Source organism: Parasteatoda tepidariorum, chromosome 1 (assembly GCF_043381705.1).
Source record: "Parasteatoda tepidariorum isolate YZ-2023 chromosome 1, CAS_Ptep_4.0, whole genome shotgun sequence".
In the NCBI taxonomy this organism is placed as follows: domain Eukaryota; kingdom Metazoa; phylum Arthropoda; class Arachnida; order Araneae; family Theridiidae; genus Parasteatoda; species Parasteatoda tepidariorum.
Window position 1 is genome coordinate 91,555,062 of NC_092204.1, and position 19,394 is coordinate 91,574,455.

At 28.6% G+C, this 19,394-nt stretch overlaps 1 protein-coding gene across 1 annotated transcript in view; it reads right to left on the reverse strand.

Annotated features, from left to right (window-relative positions):
- Nucleotides 1–19,165, reverse strand: part of LOC107438782 (leucine-rich repeat transmembrane protein FLRT3-like) — a 36,736-nt gene extending 17,571 nt beyond the window's left edge. Inside the window, exon 1 of the mRNA XM_016051151.3 lies at nt 19,029–19,165. The gene's annotated coding sequence lies outside the window, so the exon portion shown is untranslated. The remainder of the gene's footprint in view (nt 1–19,028) is intronic.
- Between the last annotated feature and the right edge of the window lie 229 nt (nt 19,166–19,394).

Consider the following 19,394-nt stretch of genomic DNA (forward strand, 5'->3'; position numbering starts at 1 on the left):
TTCAGAATATTGCTAGTTTTAGTTATACCAATTTTAATTTTGCCATTTTTTTCCGAATTTTTTCATGAGTGCAACACTTTTGAAATTTCTCGTCCTTTAGTTTGAGCTTTGTCATTTCATTAGAAATTTCATTAGTAACATTCTAAGAAATTTCATTAGTAAAATTTATTTCAAATCATATGCTGATATTTACAATGTTATGCAACTGATAGATTACATTACTTTTCCTTGCATAAAAACAAATTTTATGGATTAAAATTACCGTTAAAAGTTCTGCGCAGAATGAAGTTATTAAAAATGACTTTTTCTAACTTTTTATGATGATATAAGTAAAAATCAAATAATTGTGCTTATTTTGTTATTGCGATCAAAATGCCGCAATGGTCGTTCTAGTTAGGTAAAAATGTCGGTCGTTTTAGAGTTATATGATTTCGTTATTGAAAGCAAAATTTACATTCTATTGAGGGTTAGACGCTGAATTGAGAAACTTCTTGAAGTTCTAAGACACATCATCCAGTGCACTACAATAGCAAACCATCATCAAAGCAAACATCTCATCTCATCCCAGTTTAAAGGAAATTGAAGTAGATTTGCCGCTTGTGCGGAAGGTTATCGAATTTGAGAATATGCAATATGAAAGAAATTAATTTTCATGAAAAATGCGTAAAATGAATTTTATTTTTTTTCCAAATGCAAAATATATATTATAAGATACTTTTTTTAAAATTCAGAGTTTATATTTGAAGTTTTAAAAATAGATTTAAATTAAGTCTACCCATATAAAATGCCTTTCTTGTTTACCAAAACTGGATTACTGTATAGTTAAATATAGCTAAATCATAAATAATTAAATTTTTCTAAACGCATGGATATATTTGTTGTGAAAAAATATGAATATTTAAATTAAACTATACATTTTATTAAAACAATGTTTTCGTCTTAAGTATTTTTAGAGCATTTTAATCCTTGTAATGAAAACTGAGTTTAAAAATAATTCTTACCATTTTTTTTAATTCTTGATATCTTTTGAGGGAAATTTCTTACAAATACATAACAAATTATGTTTCTTTAAAATTATTGCAAAGTATTTTTCTTAAAATAAAATTAATTATATAAAAAAATAAGTTTCCTTGCACTGTCTTAAAATTGTGAAATTTTTCTGATTATTCTTAATAAATTAATCTCTATGAATAAGAAAAAGTGATTATATGTGTATGTAAAGTGTGTCAAAAAAAAAACGAAAGATACAGAATAACTTTTGATCTAATAATCGTATCTCGGACTCAATCTTAACGGTTCGAGAGAGTGACCTCAAATATACTTAATGCTAATTTTAATTTTATCGTCTTCCGTCCGATATCGAGAACATTTTAAGAGAATTTAAAAAGTTTTACACGCAACAATAAAATTTGCTTCTAGAAAGATAATTCCATACAAAAAATAAATTTTAGTAAATGTTTATTATTTCTTAATTATTTTATTTCTTAATAAAAAATTGTTGTGTAAGGTATATAATTTTTATATCCTTTTAAAGTATCTAATTTAACATGGCAAAGTATCAGATTTGAGCGAAATCGATTGAATAAATCCTGAGAAATCGAATTTTAACTATGCGACTTTTTAAAATTCAATTTTTCAAGAACTATGTGACCGATTTCGCTCAAAATTTGTATTTTGGTATGGAAAGTTAGTTACTTTAAAATTATGTAAGAAATTGTATACCTTACAATTCAAAATGTTTTCGACTATTCTTAAATGAAATAATAAAAAATAATAAAAATTTACTAAAATTTTGCATGGAATTATCTGTGAACAAACAAGTTTTATAGTTGCAAGGAAAATTTTTTAAATTTGTTAAAAAGTTTTCGAGGTATGGCGAAATATGTAAAAAGTAAAATTAACTTTAAAGGGTCCAAAATTTGAACCGTTCTTCTGACCAAACTGTAGTGACCATATTCCCCAGATTGCTGCAACCGCCTATATTTTGGGGGTCAGATATAGTTAGTCGAAAAAAGGCAAGTTTATACAGAGAAAGTGCGTTTTTGTGCCTGATTTCGTAACTTATAATATCGTCTGCACTTATTAATTAGCATATTTAAGGTGTACCTTAATGGTACCTTGTACCATTAAGTCACTTAACGTGAAGATCCGATTATTAGATGAAAAGTAATACTGGGTGGTCGATTTCTTATTTTGCACACTGTACATAAGTACATACACCAAATTTGGTGCTGATTGGTTCAGAATAACGGATTTGTTTATCCGTTATTCTGAACCAATTAGCACCAAATTTGGTGTATGTACATTTAAAGACATGTCAGACCTAGCTGTCTACTTTATAACTCAGGAGTTCCCTTGACTTCTGCATCGGGTTCAAAATTACATGACTACGGAGTTTAACATTAGTAGTAGTAAACTTAAAATTGGGTTTTCTGTTTAACGATGATAGTGAAATAAAAAATATATTTTATAAACTGAGTGATTTGCTAGCTTGCAGAGGGGAAAACCGCGAAATCCTCCAACGGTTAATCTGACGTCAAGGGGACTCTAACCTATGATCTGTCGACCACTGAGAATATTTTACGTCAGCACTGTGGTCATTGCGAACCGGGTGTGAAATTCTTATCGACCAGGCACGGTTGGGATTCGAACCCGGTTCACCTCATTGGGAGGCGAACGCTCAGTTGTCTGAGCCACAACGGTTCGTCTTCCTTATACTGATACTTTTTATAGCGTGTTTCTATAAACTTAATCGAGGAAGATCGATAGGAACTGATGAAATGTTATTGAAATTATCTATTTAGCCATTAAAAACGTATTTGTTTACATGGTAAATTCTGAATATCACATTCTAAACTATACTATGTGTATAGGTAATCTTTTTTTAATGAATTGTACTTCTAACTCATAATGATAAATCTAATAGTATGCAGTCGCTTCAGTACGTACAGTAAAATAAATAAAGGTTATATATTAGGTGCCATGAATTCATAGAATGGAATGGTGATATTAGTGTACTTATCCGCGTTGAGGACGGTGATAAAAAAATCCATTACCACAGCATATATGTAATGGACCTTAGTATAATAGGTTCTCATTACAAAAGTATGTGCTATACTGGAAGTATTTAACTAAGCAGTACTGCAGTCAATAAAAGTTTGTTGATTTTTTACGGCCTTTGAAATAAATACCTATGTTAGTGCGTTCGCCAAAAATGATTATAAAAATATTAGTGTCGTAACCAATTATTTTCGAGAATTAATACTAGCTAATTTAGCATAAATCGAAATACAATAAAATTTTTATTAAAAAGTAAAATTAATGATGAAAATTTATTTATCTTTGTATATCATCCATAAAAAAATTGCCATGTTATTATTGACGCCAATAGTGCTCAATAAGTTTTAGTAATAGGTACAAATTGAAATGAAAAGAAACAGGTTTTGTACTAAAAAGCTAATTTAAAGAAAATAAGAGGAAAATTATTTTGAAGGAGTGAACTTCTTTCTTAAAACATGTTTTACTTATTCTGATAACGCAAAGCCAACGAGAAAGGCAACAAATAATAAATAAAAGAATTGAATTAGTTAAGTTTAATTAATTGTGGCGGTATATGTCTTTGAGCATGATATCGTAGTCTTGATCATATTGATATATTGGAAATTTATTTTTTTTCAGTCAGCATGAACAATGGGTACTCATCTAGTGTCACAATAAATTTACAATGACGTAATATGAATAATATCTTATTTTAGTATTTATTGTGTTATGAAACATTTTATTAATGATATTCACCTTATATTTTATGCTTCAATGTAAATTTAAACCGTTTTATAACATATAAACAAAATTAATTATCGTGAAAAAGGCTATTTTTTAAAATTGTAGTGCATTCTTATTAGGAAAAGCTTTTGCTTTTACGGCATATGAAATGCGGATTAAATTGCTGTATTTTGGGAAACTAGTGTCAAAATTAAATTTCTAGTTTTTGTTAAATGCTAATCCAAACTGGTCATAATTTTTTTCTCCTTTTTATTGTCTCCAACAAGATAATAAATGCTTAAATGCTTAATGTTGTTTAATGCTTAATGTTGTTTAATGCTTAATGTTGTTTAATGCTTAATGTTAATGCTTAATGTTAAAGCTTAATGTTTATAGCTTAATGTTTAAACATCTTCAACTTGTAAACATGAATGCATCTCAGTGCCTAAAAAAACTTATGCTTTCTAGAATCTGAAAAAAATTAGCGTTTGGCAGCACATTTTATGTGAAAGTATTACTATTATTGTATCATTTTGAGAAAAAAATCTTGAATGACAAGTACGTAACCCCGATATCTAAAGAGCTTTCCCCCATAACCTGTCAACCGGATAGTCTATATTTTGTTGCCTTCGTGGTTGGTGGAAAATGAATAAAAGCCAAAATTGATAAATTTTAAAAAGATTGTTTCAAAACTTTGATGGCATTCAAAGATTGTATATAGTTGATACAATTTCTAAAAAAAGTTATATAAAATCAGACGTAAATAAATTTAATAATTGCTAAGTAAATTTATATAATTTCAACTAAATTTAATAATTGCTATTAAAATTGCATTTATTTGCATGCTAACTCGAACTTTAACTCGAAAGTAATAAAGCAATTCTGCTTTTTATTTTGTGCACAGCACAAAGTGATTTATGTATTAAGAATTTATTTGAATCCGTAATTATATTTTTATAAATACATAAAAGTAGGTTGAATTTAGTATAAATACTACAGTCATAATAGTCTATAGTCATAATTTTCTTGTACAATATTGTCCAGTACAGTATCGTGAACATACTTTTTGAACAGAGGGCGTTTTTTCTTGCATGTAGATTATATTAAGCAGGCATTTTTGAGCTAATATCTAATGCAATGAATATATATGTTACGGTTAATGTAATAAATCCGGTTATTATTATTACTAATCTGCCAATATTAATACTAACTGTTTCTTTTGGTCAAAGGGAGAAATATCGCAAATTATTCACTTTAATCGGTTGTTATTAATAATAACCAAGGAAGTGTGCTCAATGTGATTAAACGGTTTCTATAGCATTAGGACATGGGTATGCCTCGTTGTATGTGTGTTGCGGTTAAAGTGATAAATCCCGTTACTATTAATACTAACGGGTCAAAATTAATAATGACTGCTTCTTTTGGTCAAAGTAAGAAATAAAAAGGGTATATTTCCGTATCGTAATCTGTTTCAGAATAATCACCAAGTCTTAGCAACTTCCGGGCAGCTGCCAGCGAGAAACTTATAAAAAAAAATTTAAAAAAAACATCGCAGAAAGGGACGAACTTGAAGGGAAACTCGTTGCCACCCCCGGTCAAACATCCACACTTATATTTTTCCAGTTTGAAATCAATTTGCTGCTTTGGCGATTGTAGTTGACTTGGCAGTAGTTGATTTGTTATTATTAATAATAACCGATAAGGCCGGGATAACCTGGTCGGTAGGGTGCTGGACCCATGCCCAAGAATTCGATCCCCGCCGGCCGAAGACTCCTCGTGTAGTAAATGGTGACTGATGCTCGTTAAATCTATCGAGTCGCAAAGTTCTCCATGTTCCCATAATAAATCAATACCTCTGGGGTACTGATCTAGGAGTTTCCTTGTCTTCTGAATTTTTTTCAAAATTACAAGGCTACGGAGTTGGAGCATTAGTAGTCGTAAACCCATAAAATTAGGTCGGCTGTTCAATGGCGGATATAAAATAATAAACGGATAATGTCATAAATTCGCTTAAGTTATTCACTTTAAAAGACTTATTTGGTTATTATTAATATTGATCTGTTAGTTTTGATAATAATCAACTATTCGCATTGACCGTAACATATATAGTTAAGATAATGAATCTATATTGAAATGTTTGTCCATTTGGTTAAACGCGCATTCTAAGCTGTATCCTAAATAGAAACCATGCTAACAATATATGAAATTTTGTTTCTTTATTTTAATAAAAATTTTAAATAATAAAACTAGAGTTGTTTAACTATTAGACCCGAAAGATATAAATCTAAATGTCATATAGTAATACTGTCTAAAAATAATACACCTTTTAAAATACGAGTATCTATGGGAATATAACAATGAGGACGTGTTTTTTTCTCTAATAAAAGCATTCCAAAAAGGTAATAGCTTTATCCTCTGAAAAGAACTATCGAATAAATATCTCAGACTTAACTAAAAAAAGATAAAGTTTTACAGTTGAGATGATTTACAGAAGGAGAAGATAAGTGAAATCCGCAAGTAAAAGTAGTCACTATTTCACGAAAATTGGCTTTCAACTCAAAGTAATTCCGTCTTTACTACAGTCGGTTTTTTCGGATGATTTGGTACCGTTATTTATGAAAGTGTCTTAAATAAAAGATATATTATGAAAAAGTGTTATAAACTCATTTTAGTAAAAATATTTGACACAACTTGTATTTTAGAAATCGTTCAGGAAAAAAAAATTTTTTAGTTACTACTTGTTACTTCATAACCTTAAATTTATATCATATTAACTCTGTCTTATATGGTGTCTCGATATTTTAAGATTAAGTTATAAATACTCTAGACAGTAACTATAGTTATGTTGAGTGGCGCAGTAAGAAAATTTCTATGGGGTATTCCAAATCACTAATGAATATATAGGGGAGAGTAAGGTAACTCCAGTTACCCAGATTCTGGCGAGATTAGTTTTAATTTTTAGCTAATAGACTCTGCATTGCATTCTATTTGATAAGAAGAGGGATATACTTTGTTGGCCTATAGTTATTGTTGAATTCATGGCGTCTAAGTGAATAAGATTGTTTTACTGCGCCATTACTCTTGATCTTCTTTTGTTTATAAGTTATCTGCATTTATTGGTCATTACAGTTATAAAAAATCTTTTTCTCCAAGCTTATTATGCGTTTACTAATGACTCATGCCATAACAAACAATAAGGATTTAGTCCTGTCATGGCTTTGTTTCTTTTCGATAACCTCTGATCTCAGGTTAAGATCGGGTACTACAGCCTACGTATAAAGCCGATTTAGAGTATCGGGAAAAAGAACAGAAAAAAGAACGTTAAAAAAAGTGTGCTATCAAGGAAGAAAGAATAGTTTTATCTAAGAAACCTAAATCCTTCATTGATGTTTGTTCTAATGAAAACGATAAAAACACATGATATGTAAGTTATTTTTATTATAATGATGTATTTCTCAACTAAAAATATGAGAAAAGGTGAATCTAATGTTGAAAAATGTTTTTGTTGGGATTATGAAAGCTGTTTTAGGAGCAGATAAATGCTTCAAATGTGAATTTTTTACATAATATACTCTAATTGCTTCATAAAATAAAAGTAGCTGCTATTTTTTTTACTGATATTCCAGTTTTTAGAAAAAATGTTGTGTATCTATGACTTTACAAGAAAAATGCATTGTACACAACCAAACAAACAATGAATATCTTGACTAAATCGAACAATTTAGCTCAAAGAGACTTTCGAATCTTAGTTACTCTGTCCTACTCCCACTTTATATATATATGGGTGATTCTCACGAAATATAACAATTCACTGTCCCTTGCTCCAAGATCTAATACTATAATACTAAAAAAACTTTTTTTTTAAAAAAATTAATAAATTGCATTGCTGTTAGCATTTTAAAATGACTTTGCACTAGTATTGACTGTCTTGTGTAGTTAAAAAATTTAATTGAACTTCAAAATGTCATTTTCCTGGCATGTCCCAAACAATGTTTCCAATAATAACTAGCTTCAAAAACTTCCCATAAATTTTTAAATATCTAATTTTTTTTACCTCAACCAGTGTAAGCATTTCTAGAATACACGCTGAGGGCATTATTTACAAAAACTTCGTTTAAAATAATTTTTTCTGTCAATAATTTTTTTGTCCCAAGAAAATTTTTCATTTTCCTGGCTACTTTTATTTAGTGGTTTATAACCAAAGTAGATAGAACCAGCAATCAATATCTTATGTTAATAGATAGATTAGATACCCTCCTATGTGAACATGTCTTGTTTCATGAATAAAGAACCAATTTTCTGGTTCAAAATCTATTTCAAAAAATTTTTCAAGATGAGTAGGTTTTTGTGTTGTCATTTTCCAGGCTTCTTGAAATCATTAATAACATAAACTACATAGATTTATCTGAATTATTTTAAGAAATCCTGTTGTTTTTTGTAGAATGCAAACGTCTTAGGCCAAAATATCAAATTAAAGTAAAGTTATATGCTATAAAATGGCGAATTTATCAAAATACTGGCTGTCGTTTTCCTGGCTTATGAATTGCAGGACATTGAATTGTTACCAGAATTTTTTTTAACGGCTAATACTGTAAGGAGGAAAAGCAAATATTAACCTAATAACAAGTTTATGTATGATTGTAATATGGTTGGATGTAATCAAAGTCATTTATTTATTTAATGATTGATTATTATACACAATTTTATACGGTACATATCAGCAACAAAAAAAATTGATTCCTTCTACAGTGGATAAAAAGAATTAATTTAAGCAATTTATGGTCCATCTAACATAAAGGCTTAAGTTGAGTTACTAACTATTAACTTAAAATGACTGTTTTCTGAACTTTCAAGCTAATATGTCATTTTCCTGGCATTCAAGATTTGGTGAATTTCTATTTTATTTTATTTTCTCGAGCAAATGTCAATAAACTACACTGCCGTCTGTAGGATATTAATAAATGTAACTAAAGAAGTATACAAAAAAATTTTTAGATTATTTTGAAGACTTTAAATTTGAAGAAAATGTCCGAATTGGTTTAAAAAGAATCACCCATATATATATATATATATATAACCTTTACAAATTAATGTTTCAATTTCCATGGGTATTAAAAATTAAATATATTAAATTGTATAATTAAATTTTTGTATCATAAGTATTTATCATTATATAATGATAAATACTATATTGTGGTATATGATAATATTATATATGATAATATTATATTATATGATAATATTATTATATATATGATAATATTATATTATTCAAACAAAATAAAGAATAAAATATTTTTCAAATAATATGGAAAAAATGGAATATTATTTTAATAACATCGTTTATAAAACGATAATATCGTTTATGCTCTACAAAAAATATGAATATTTTTCAATTATAAATAAAACAAATAAATTGCTAAAATAAAGTTTTCAGTATATTAAAATAAAATTTAGGGTAAAATTCAAATTTGGCCAGCCGCAGTATATGAAACTGTTATTTTATAAAATCATAATCACAAAATAAAAAATTGTAGTCATTTTATAACGACTGCATGAACGAATAATGATTTGGAACAATTGCGAAACATATCCTAATTCAAAATCTTAAATTACTATTTTTTTTTTCAAATTGCTAATGATTGATAATAAGTAGCACACTTAATAATTTATGCAAATGAAAGAAAAATATTCTACTTACAAATAATTTCTTACTAACGCGAGCTTGTCACACCTCCAAAAGTTCAAAGTTCTATGACTGAACATCGAAAATCGTCTGCAGACAAAGGCATTTGAAAACGATATTCCCATCAGGTCTTACCAAGTCTTTAAACTGCCATACCAAAAAACTCGTTAATTAGTGGATTAGAATCATAAAAAACGAAGGAATACGCTTCCATTGAAAAAAAAATGGTGCAGTTTCTTTTTCAATTGTATCTTCACTTTCTTAAGTGAGAATACCTCCATTACTTGGAACATTTAAGGGTGAAAGGACTACCATGGGTGACGATTAGCAATTTTTATGTGGCAACGGGCTCGTTTGGAGCTATCTATTCAAGTTTTTTTTTTTTTTTTGTATCCTTCTCTGCGTTACACTACATTAGAAAGGATTAGCCAAATACTTAGTTGAAAATTCCTTTGAATATTTTTTTTTCTTTTTGAAAGTTTTATGTTATTTCCCCATACTAGCCAGAAAAGCATAAGACGCTAATACTTTTTCATCCACTTTCATTTATATTAGGCCAAAAAAAATAGTTAACTCTATAATTCCCACATTAACATTATAAATAACTCTTAAAACTTATCATTACTCAAACTAAGTTTAAGCGATTTCTTAACATTTGCGTTAGAATAAGTGTTCTGAGTGCTATATTCTTCACGAGGGCCAATTTTTTTTACACTGCTTCGTAAAATAGTTATCTCAAAGTTGGAAAGTTTCGGCTAAAAAATTGGCAACTAAATATCCGTCGTAAATCCGATGGAGTTCATAAAGTAAAATTAAATCTTCGTAATTTCTATACGAATAAAATATATTTTAAAGGTTTTGATGCTACACTATTATGCACTGAAAAGGAGCACAACCTCAAAAGCGAGTTTGTCCCACTACTCGTCTTCTGAATTAATTCCATAAGAAAGTTACGGGGTTAAAAGTTTTCAAGATCGGTGGCGCAAAGTCAGTCATAAAAAAGCATAAAATCTTTCAATACATAATTTCTGTATGAGAAAAAATGGTGCAATGAGTTAACCTGCTGTAAAAACGTTATTTTGGAGAAAGTCCCTTAAATAGTTTGTAACCTCTTACATGTACTTTTGTAAACTTCCATTTTGTCTGTTATTTTTGTAACACTTTTAAATTAACTTAAATAGAGTGCGTTGTATCTTACAAAATACTCGAATCAGGCTGTTAAAATGTTGAACTCAATCCAAAGCATTAAAAAAATACCCTAACTCTCCCTGCATTCAACTACTTAGATACTAGTTAAAAAGCTACGTTGCTCTGTCAGAAATATATATATATTACTAGCGACTTTTTACTTGAATTGTTTGAACGCAATTTTGAAATAGTTTTTTGAAATATCAAACGCAATTCTTGCTTTTAATTTTGTTTTTAGGTTACGCAAAATAAAATGGGAAAAATATTTTCAATCATTATGGATTTCGTTATTGGGTGATCTACTAGTACACAGGTTCAAATCTCTGTAGAATATTTTTATCGGCTTTTTATTGAATAGTTTGCACTCTTATAAACAGATAGTGCCACAATATTTAATCTCATGTTTGTACCTTTGGAACTTATTTTATTTATATAATGAATTTAGAATATTTGCAAAACCATTGAGAACAAAATTGTAATAAAAATGCTTTACTCTTTGTTATTGAGTTAAAGGGTTTAAAAAGGCAAACAATTTTATACAATTTAAGAATAAAAAAATAGCTTTAGAATTATATCCACTCTTATAAAAACTATTTTGTACAGCATAAATAAAAATAAGAAATTTTCTCTCTTTTTTCTTCTTAATTACTAGAAGCGCTTTTTTGTAGAATCAAATAAACTGTGTTCTAAAGCAATTTAAAACATGTTTCGAAGCCATTTTCAGTCTTTCTTAACCATGTTCATAACTAGTAATGTTATTAATAGCAGAGTTATGAAGTTGCTAGTGTTATTTATTGGACTCCGTTAGTAATGCTAGATTTAAATTTCAAGAGTATAATTTGTTTCAATAATATCCAATGAGCTCAATTATCATTTCCCCTATGTTTGGATTTTAGAATTATCAATTTCGATAACGTTTGTAATTGTTCAGATTTAATATCAGGTATTTGAAATTTCCACCAACACTTAAATAATTTTCGATAAAACTTATTGTAATCTGAGAATGAATAATTAATAGTTTCGTAATTTCGATAAGGAACATTTATATAATTATGTATTTCCTTTTGTAAATATTTCTTCCGACGAATATTTCACTCGAGATTAAAAGGAGACATTCATCTAATTAATAGAAAACTAAGTATATTTCAATGAAATTTGAAAAATTTGCTTAGTTATAGAATAGGCCTGAGGCCCATTCGCAACCATTTTGACTGAAGACTTATGCAATCAAATGAGTCAAATTTTTGTTTATATATTTACACTTGTCTGGTAGATTTTTAAGGATTGAATAGTTTAATTCAGATCTCTTTTCATTAATGTGTTTATAGCTGAATAATCTAATTATATTTTATTGTATTATATTATATTATATTATATTATATNTTATCGTGAATATTAAGAATTCCAATAAGGTATAAAGAACAAAATATAAACTTTATATAAAGCTTACTGAATAGTGTGTTTCATCCTGGAAAGAGTTTCTTTTATTTATACATTGCTGGAAATCGGCAATTTTTTCACCCAACCTCTTATTTTCTGTCTGCAGATCAGTTATAGCATCTTTCAAAAAACATTCTTTCCTTACAGAAGCCTGTAACTTTTCCTGTTATGCAAAGAAATTAACATATGTAAAATTACTTAAAAATAAAATATTAGTGCCATAAAAATGGAAGCAAATTTATGTTTCAGGAAGTACAATGCTTCTCACATATATATATATAATATTTACCTACATAATGAGAGAATGAATATCCAAGGGACACAAAATTGGTGTGCCCCCCTCAATAAAAGTTAGGGAAAATCTTGCAAAGTAAATTCGCAAAATGTCTCGAATAAGAAAAATCTTAGTAATTCTAATAGGTCTATTAAATAAGTCGTGGGAAAATATATTTCTTACAAGTTAGAAAAGGGAAAAGGATTAAAATGTTAATTAACGCATACTTGAACTAAAAATAGATTAAAAGACAGGATGCGAATATTAAAGTGCGAGAAAGAGCGTTTTGTTTTGAATGATAAATTAAGAAAAAGATTTACAAAAAAGGAATAACATAAAAAGTTTAGTTGAAGCTTTTTATATTATATTATATTATATTATATATATCCATCCTGTCTCTTTCTTGTCTTGTGTCACTTTCAACTCCAGAATCGTTTGTTCTTGGATTCTAAAATTCGAATCGCGTCTGAAAAGGTTGTTAAGTTGCCCTCGGTCCCTAGAAGTCGTTAAAAACTGCAATTTTGTCCGCTCGGGTAGGATATTTGAGTAAGAAATTTTCTGTTTGATTTGAAATTACACATTTTTGTAAATTAAACTTTAAAATATCTATTTTTTTAAATATATAAACATAAGCGATGTTTCTCGGTTTGATCAAAACAGAGTTTCACTGAGAGCTTATTGCACGTTCTTCAGAAAATATTTATCTTCCATATATTATGACAGGTCAAGGAAAAGTCATGGAGTTAATAGTTTGAAAACTAATTTTTTAAACCACGCGTTTATTTTGTTTATAGTGACACTTTTTTAACGTGTTTCTATGAAGGGCACAAATAATGTAGAATGGTCAGAAATTCTTCATCAGCCAACAGAAGAGCAAAAGCATGGTTTCTTTAAAAAAAACTATCTCAATGCGCTTGTTTCAACATGGACTAGATATAAAAGTACATTCCCATTAGGAAACTTCGCTTATGAAAATCTTAATCGGCTGATAAATGAGCAGTAGCAAGGTCATGGTGTCTTAGAAAACTATTCAGAAGTGTTTAGTGTACCCTCTGAGCGTCAGTCTCGGATTTTCTGAACTTTCAGATGCAGGCTTTTTTATATTAAAAAAATAAGTTTCTCCGTGTTATTGCATGAGAAAATCGTGCGTAGTATAGCTATTTCTGTACAATTTTACCCTGTTGTTCAGCGCTTGGAGAGTTCATGAGCCAGATAAAAACAGAAGATTTTCCCTTAGAAGTTTTATTAGAATCTTTCTTGGTCAACAAATGAACAAAAACAGTTTTGCTTTAATACATTTTATAACTTTGGGTGAAAAAAAAGTAAGAAACAAAATCCTATTTTTTTTGCCGTCTCTCTAACCGTTTAAATACGACAGCATTTTACAGAAATATCTTAAAAGTATGTATTCAAGATAAGATCATGGAGAAAAGGACGACAGTCATTTTTTCAAAAAATAAAATGTTGCCACCGGCTACTTTAATTCTCTAAGAAATAACTTTAATCAATATCTAATCAAGAATGAAAATTTTTTTTTTTTTTGGTTCTTATACAAAAACTTAAAGTATCTCTTTTCACAAACAAACTACTTCAGGGCTGTTTTACTTTAAGACATTCAATTTCACTTTGACTTTTTTTATAAAACAATTTCTTTCAATTCATGTTCAAATAATTCTAATACCGTCTTGGAGTTTTTCAAAAGATCAAACAGAAAAGATCATCTGTGTCAACTTTTAAGATCGTTTGAATCATTTATCTTAAGCATAGGAATAAAAAGACCAAAAAAAAATTTTCTTAAAAAAAAAAAACTGAACTATTTTTGATAACAAAGTTTGGTTAAATTCTTTTTGTTTCTAGTAGCTCTATTTTCATCAATATATACAGCATATAAGCAACAATTTCTTTATTTTAATGCTTTAATGTATATATATATANAACTCCTATTTTTTGTCAACTTCTGACTTATAGATAATGGTATGGATTGGCACAGCAGGGAATATATTGACCTTATGCTTTTGCACTTTGCATTCAGCAATTCTGTTAAATCCATAGTATTTCATTTAGAATTTGTTTGTTTTGAGTAGAAACTGGTGCTTTTGAAATTCAGGCTAGCCTGGAAACTTCTTGATACGACTAAGGTATGTTATGAAATTTCATGAAGACTATAAATATCTGATATAAATATCTATAAATATCTGACATTTTAATGGTTAAATTCAATAAAGGAAATTCATTTCTAATCAGACAAATAAATCTTGCTAAATTAAGGAAAAAAAATTAAGACAAAAGTTATTTAAAGCAATTTCATATTTCGTTATAGCCATTTGTGTTTTGGGGCAAAAATCAATAAACTGTTTTTCTCTTTTTGTAAAAACTGTTCAAGCGCTAGGAAACGAATACTTTTCTTTTCTTAAAAATCCAAAACAAGTTCTTATGTTTTTGCGCAACTATTTTATTAGATTTTTAATTAAATTATAATTATCTCATGTTTGTTTTCTGTATCCTCTATTACTTATATTCAACATACAGATTTTAAATGCATCACAAAGATAAAAAGAACATTACTTATTGAATAATATTTAACTTCGATATTTAATTAAACCAATCACTTAATACATATATACAGTCAGTTATTAAGCAAGTGATAAATTGTTTATTCAAAATCAGTTTGAGTTCAACTTTTCATTAAAGATTAGGCACGCTAATAATTTAATATTTGGTAACTCGTGATGCAACATGCCATTGATAAATAATCTGGAAATACATACTGGTAATTCATTATGCCATTCTTCAAAAGGAGGTAGATTTAGGGAACAAACTCTTTAATTTCCATACTCAGTAAGGTTAATATATGTATATAAAAGTTCAAAATGAAGATGAAACAAAGGAAAATTACAGATTAATGGAAAAAGGGGGAAAAAGAAAATTAATAATGAAAATAACAAAAAATAGGGGGGGGGAAATAAATCTGAAAAAAAGGATATAATTCTTTTGAAAAATCCGGAAAGTAAAACATATAGTATTTTCATCAGCCCACACGATTATATCCGCAAAAAAGAGCGCTTTCTAATATCGTATCAATATAACCGAAGCAAAATATATCAATACAATAGTGTGAGGAGCACTCAAAAAAGTTTTACAAAAATTACAACAAATGAAATAAAAACAATAAGTAAAAATAACATATAAAGAAAAAACAGAATAAGACATAAAACATAATCTATAAAGCGAGTAGCGAAATCAAATAAACTTACATGAACGGGAAATTTTTCAAAAATGATTTAAAATATTTTCGTAACATGATTGCCAGATTGCAAAATATGAAAACGAAAGCGCAAATTGAGATAGAGGCGTAACTAGAAGAGTTTTGTTTTAAAGTGCGTTCTTACTGCATTACTGAAGTGCGTTTGATTTGGTAGTTAACAAGGATGGGCCCGAAAATGGATGTGCGCAAGATAATATTATGCTGGATAATTTAAAGAAGTTGACTATAAATAATTTTGGAAAATAAATATTTATTTAAAAAAATATAATATTGTCTTAAATAATTTCCTTTGGTATGGTACTGTGGTATGTTATTTTCTAATACCTGACTAAGTTTGAATATTATGGGTTAATATTAAGGGGATGCATAGGACCATTTATCTATACATCAGTGTATGAGCATCAAATGTGTGCAGATGTACAGTATATGAAATACCAGTATAGGAGAATCATTGTAGAGAAGAATTCAATTTTTAAATTTTAGCCTATTCGATGAGAGTATACAAGGTTCGTAAGCAAAATCAGTGTCCAATTTAGGAATTATTTTGTATAAATTATATTCTTTAAAAATTCTTTTTAAGTATACCTATTTGCTGTGATAAATTCCAATAACCGAATCAGTCAACTACTTCTTATTTCTTCAAAAGTATCGAAATGCACTGTATCGCAATTGTACTACTATAGTACCGCTATGCCCTGTATCGCAATTTTGACTGTACTTCTTTGGTTATGATTTCATTTCAATTTTTTTGTCAGTGAAGTCATTGCTTTGCAAAGTGTTGCAGTTTATGAATTATGTAAACTTTAACCCATTAAATAGCTTTTTAACATTTAACTGGCACTACACTCATAGAATTGTGTAGATCATTCATATAATAGGGTAGAGTGTTGTACTTTGGATCAGTGTCAACATTTACACCTTTTAGTGAAGAATTCGTGTATGAAGTATACACTATCTGCTATGTTCATGGGTGTTTCGAGTAAACGCTCAAGAACTTCTTTTTTTTTTAACCCATTGGCAAAATGGGTCTTGGTTTGGATTTCATGGAGTCCTCACTTTTCAGCTACAATAATCAAGAGTAAACACTGCGCATGCGTTGATATGGCGACCACTGCTGTTTGATAATATTTTTGGAATTCTTTTTATCACTTTTAATTTTGTTATGCATTAAGATGGTGAGTTTATTTTTTGAGATATGGGATTAGAGAGATCCCATAAATACTTCTTAAGATGCGAATAAAAGAGAATTTCCTCATTTGAACGATACTTTTGTTTTTATTGTTTCAATTAAGAATCAGAAATTCTAACCTACAGTTCAAACTGGATCGTTTTCAATACTAATTCAGGTAAATATCACAATTAAAGAGGGTCCAGACTGATTGACACGGTCTCAACAGTTAGAGTAGAAGCAAGACAAAAAAACGAAGCCAAGTCATAAACTTACCGAGGCTGAAAAAGCCAAAGAGCGTAGACGGGAATACCTTAAGCGTTACACACAAACGGGAAAACGAAAGGATTCTGTTCGCAAGCGCAAGCATGACCTATCCGAAAATGAACCGTTCACAGAAAAGTTATATTAACGAATATTCTTATAGTGTATTCCCACAAAATTTCTAAAGTTTTGTGAATAAATTATTACATCTGGCAAAATTACCGTGATGAATGTTAAAAAAATTAAAAAAATAAGCAAAAAACATAATTCTGGTTAATGAATTCAAAATATACGGTATTTTAACCGTTCATTTGGTAATTTACATTGGCTGATTTTCAAAATTATAGTTCTTATTACCACACTAAGTAAAAATACAAAAATTATTACTAAATTTAACCGAATAAAACGTTTTTATACCGCGCTCTAGGTTATAATAACATTATCAAAATGTATCACATTTGCCATATTTGATCAAATTTTATAAGACCGTATTTCTTTCTTAATTTTACCGAACTAATTACCAATAGGTTTCGGTAATAATTACCTTGTCTCTTTGTGCTCCCATAGATCCAGAAGACACCGTAAATTTTACAGTATTCAGGAAATACTATTTTTCCCAGTATACCTTTCGCAAAAAAAAATAAATAAATAAATAAAAAAAAAACGGGCCACCCTGACCCACACACTTTTGATCTATTAATTGAATCCTCACGTTCCAGGACTCATTCTTAAAAGTTTGAGAGGGAGATTTCAAATATACTAATTAGTTAGTGCAAACGATATTTTAAGCTACGAAATCAGATACAAAAACATTCTTTTTCTGAATGAACATACCTTTTTTTCGTCAGTTTCGGATTTATGACCTCAGAATCGAATCAAATCTGAAATCGAATTATAAAGAAGCCGTATTTTTACAATTAGATTTCACAGGAGCAATTCAACCGATTTCGCATAAACTTTGTATTTTGCCATTAAATTACATTCTTTGATATGATGTAACAAATTGTACACCTTACAATTCAAAATTTTTCGACTATCATTAAATAAAATAACAGAAAATAAATATTTACTAAAAGTTTTACTTTGCATGGAATTAGCTTTGGATAAACGACTTTTATAACCGTGCGCAAAAATATTTAAATTCGTTTCAAAATTTCTCGAGATATGGCAAAATACACAAAAAAAAAATAAATAAATAAAATTAACATTAAGGAGTCCAAACTTTGGACCTCTTTCCTATTCAAACTATTCAGAGAAAATACGTTTTTGTGTCTGATTTCGTTACTTGAAATATCGTCTTCACTATATAATTAGCATATTTGAGATCACCTCCTTAAATCATTATGATTCAGTCCTAGAACGTTAAGATCCGCTCATTAGATCAAAATTTATTCAGGATTGTCCCTTTTTTTATTTTGCGCCCTGTAAGCTGGATAAATTATGAGTGTTTTACTTTATTATTTTTTAAATTGATTAAAATTAAAGGTTAATTTTTCCAGGGAATAGATTTCTTTCTCAATCGTTTCAGTTGCTCAAAAACCTGTAAGGTTGTTAGAGTATCTGAAACTTAAACCAAAGAAAACAGATTATGAAGAGTTCCTTCACTACCCTAACTTGAGAAAAAATAAATAAAACTCAACCTTATTCCGTTAGTTTAAAATCTCGCATATTATATTTTATCTCGCCAAATCAATGTAGCCAATTAAGACAAAAACGAACTTTTTCACTTTTTGAAAAACAAAATTATTTGCATTAAGTTTATTATGTAATGAAAAAAGTCTCAAGCAGACCCCCTTAAAATATCGTGAAATAGGAGCTGTAAATACATTTTGTGAGCTGTTTCTAGTACCGAAATCGACATAATAATTTATTTTATATAATGGAAATATTTATTGTCAACATGCATTATCCAATAATCTGCACAGTTATGTCGAAATCTCATTTAATAACGGGATTAGGATAATTATGAGGATGAACTTACCGTCTTGACTCCGACAAGTTGATCGTAATCAGGAGAATAACTGACTCGATAAACTGTAATAAGGCTACAACAACACACACATCTTCCTAAATACTTCCACTAATGTATGTTACATTTATTACGCTAACATGTGGCGTAACTTTTCTTTCCCAAATGATTGCGGGTTTGAATGTGAAAATATTCCGAGCAATTCTGGTTTAAGTCTTCAAAAGAAGTATTATTTTAAATGAAAAATGTATATACTCTCAACTAATAAAAACAAATTCTAAATTTTTTTTAATTATTTTACGGTGAAAACATTTTGATAAAATTACCGTATTGTATGAAATTTCTGATGAAAAAAAACGAAATTCTAGTTAATAAAAC